Source organism: Asparagus officinalis, chromosome 7 (assembly GCF_001876935.1).
Source record: "Asparagus officinalis chromosome 7, Aspof.V1, whole genome shotgun sequence".
Classification (NCBI taxonomy): Eukaryota; Viridiplantae; Streptophyta; class Magnoliopsida; order Asparagales; family Asparagaceae; genus Asparagus; species Asparagus officinalis.
Window position 1 is genome coordinate 72,621,296 of NC_033800.1, and position 3,175 is coordinate 72,624,470.

General features: G+C 34.9%; 1 pseudogene; it reads right to left on the reverse strand.

Annotated features, from left to right (window-relative positions):
* Positions 1-318, reverse strand: part of LOC109847340 — a 613-nt pseudogene extending 295 nt beyond the window's left edge.

A 3,175-nucleotide genomic window follows, 5' to 3' on the forward strand; every position in this document is an offset into this window, starting at 1 on the left:
GATCTCCGGCGGCGGCGCTCGGTGGCGGAGGCGGAGGACTCGTCCTCGTCATCTCCGGCGACGGCGGAGCTGCAGGAGGAGAAGTTGGTCATGCAGTCATCGAAGTGACCGCGGACGAACTCCTCGAGGCCTCGCCTGAAGTCGAGATCGACGTCCTGCTTAATTCGGTGATTCGCCATTGATTTCGATTTTGATACTTTTGGAACCCTAAAAATCACATTTTGGGTTGGGAAAATTTGGGGGAGATTTTGATTTTGAGATGATAAGGAAATTTGATAAAGTTACGCATTTTTATTTTGGAATATGGGGATTGTGGGGGCAATATTGTGGGGGGAAATGAGGGAAAGTGGGAGTGAGGATAGTCTTGACATTTTGAGGACAATTGCTTGACATCCACGTCAGTACCTTGAGCTTTACTTGCCACGTGGAATTGTCTTTTCTATGCGGACTTTTCCTGTGTTTTGGTAATTTCGTAGGTAAATAAGGGCCGTTTGGTTGGTTTTCTAAAATCAAAGAAAAGAAAATCGGTACAAGAAAATTAATAAAATAATATTTTTATTCATTTTCATCCCTAAAATTCACCCACAACATCTAATAAAATATTATTTTTATCCTTCAACTCATCTCATTTCTTATCTTTAAAAATAAACCAAACACAAGAAATGTGTCACATCATCCAACTCACCACATCTAATCTTATCTCATTTTTAAAAATCACACACATCATCCAATAATATTGTGACAACTCATCTCATCTCATTAAACATTCATTTCCATCCATTTACTCAAAAAAAACAAGAAATTGGTTTCCTTAAGTATGCAATAATATACCTCCAACTCATCACATCTCATCTATTTTCTTATTTTTAAAAATGAACCAAACACAAACAACCTCAAAACATCATCTAATAATATATCTCCAATTCATTTCCTTATTTTTTTAACCAACCAAATAACCTCAAAACAATTTTTTTTTAAATCATTCACATCATCCAATAATAAGGTGACAACTCATCTCATCTCATCTCCTATTCTATAATTTTCTTCTTTTTTAAACCAACCAAACAACCTCAAAACAATTATTATAGGAAATAGGTTTCCTATTATTTGATTTCCCAAATTATTTTGCGAAACGAACAGCCCCTAAACATTTTACTAAATGGTCAAGAAATTTCGACTGTATTTTGTTTTATTTAATCGTGTCATAAATTCACATGTACTTTTACCATGAATTTATTAGTGTCCAACGAAAAGGTGTTTGAGATTTTTTTTTTTTTTAGAAAAAAATTTAATACGGTAGCTTTTTTTTTCTTTTCTATACTTATTTAACTTGTTTTATCGTTGAAGCTATCACTAATTCGACAATTACTCCGAATAAGTAGGTTTGGACCGTTGCCTTTTGATTATTTATATAACCAACAATTGCATCTCGTTTAAGTCTATAAAAATTACATTAGCCGATTAACAAAACGCTTGGACACAATTTATCAAAAACTCCTAACCCTAATCTAGATCATTTTCAACTTTGGGGCTGTTTGGATAGGTTTTTTTGGGTGGTAAAAAAAAGAGAAAGCTGCCAAAAATGTCAGCTTTTTGACAGCTTTCCCTCAAAATCATATTTTTACTACCAAAAAAGCTGACATTTTTTACCGCTTTCACCACTTTTACCAAAAAAAGGAACCAAACAGCCCCTTATGACAAATCGCCTCAGCATGTGGGTCATAACTCCACAAATCAATTCTTAATGTTTGAATCCCCTCCGGTATATATCAAAAAGTAGCATGATTGTTTCTTTGTCCAGGTGATTGTTGCAAAAAGAAAAAGAAAATTAATGCAATACATGAAAGATACACCAAGTGCTAGATTTTGAAATGAATAATACATGTCTATTAAATTAGATATATACAATCATAATGAAAAGTAGCGGGTACTCCATCATATCATTTGCAATGATAAGAGCCCAAATCCTTTTTCATTTGTAGTTGAAGTTCCATGAAACCACTCAGAAATGCATCTAGCGAAGGAGGACCACAAAGAAAGAAAAGGTTTTTTTTTTTTTTTTTAAAAAACATGAGATAAGACATTCTATTGCCATCATCTAGCTGAACCAAGCCCTACAGTGGGTCATCATCATCCACATAAAACCCACTTTCTCTCCGAGAAGAACGAGAGCCGTGTGATTAGAATCCAAAGGCACCGATGAAAACTAAACAAACAAAAAAGCTTGCAAAGAAAATAAAAGTACCAACCGCTACTGATTTAACAAAGACGAGGATGGTTAGTACTTTGTTAGTGATGTTTGACTGTTGGGGGTTTGGGAGAAAGTGTGAGTTGGGGAAGGTAGAGGCTGTTCTCTTACTCTTACGTCTCTTAACCTAATGGGAAGCTGCACTGCATGTTTCAATATGATGTATGTAACTAGAAATTCTGAGTAGAAGAGATGAAGTAAACTAATTAAATTTTCTTTCACAGTTTAATTAGTTATTTGGTGTGTGATGTAATGTGTATATACATACTTTAATGAAACAAGCTCATTTACATTGTTGAACCGCAAAACCAAGCGCCTTACCTTCTCATGAAGCAAGAGATCTCCAAAAAAAAAAAAGGAAATGATGGATATAATGTGACACCTCATGTTGTTAAATGATCTATCAAGAAAATAAACATGTTGTGAAACCCAACACATCTGGTCATATATTGACCTAGTCACGTATTGGCGGCTCATTTAACAAAATGTGACCGGCTCGCAACCATCAAATCCAACAAAAAAATGTATTATTAATGCGTACATGTATATAAAGACAAAATTAAATTTCTGTAGATTTGGATTAAAAAAATCCTATAGAAATATCACATGAGAAGAAAGAAGAAGGAAATGACATCTGACATGTTAGTGCGATTACCCTTTGTAGTCATTATCATTTGTGGTCATAAGTACATTGATAGACAATATTAATTGCAACGATAAACATTGTGACATGCATAACAAAATTGGTGATATGTCAGGTATTCACCGCTTCTTACTCCCTATGTATGGTGCTTTGTAGAGAAGACCTTCTTTTCCCCCCCTTCCCTTTGGATTCAAAAGTATTTAATTGAATGCCGTGTAGCTTTCTGTAAAGGTACGTGTACCCCTCCCTCTCTCCCTGCATGATTGACTAAAAACCAGCATGCC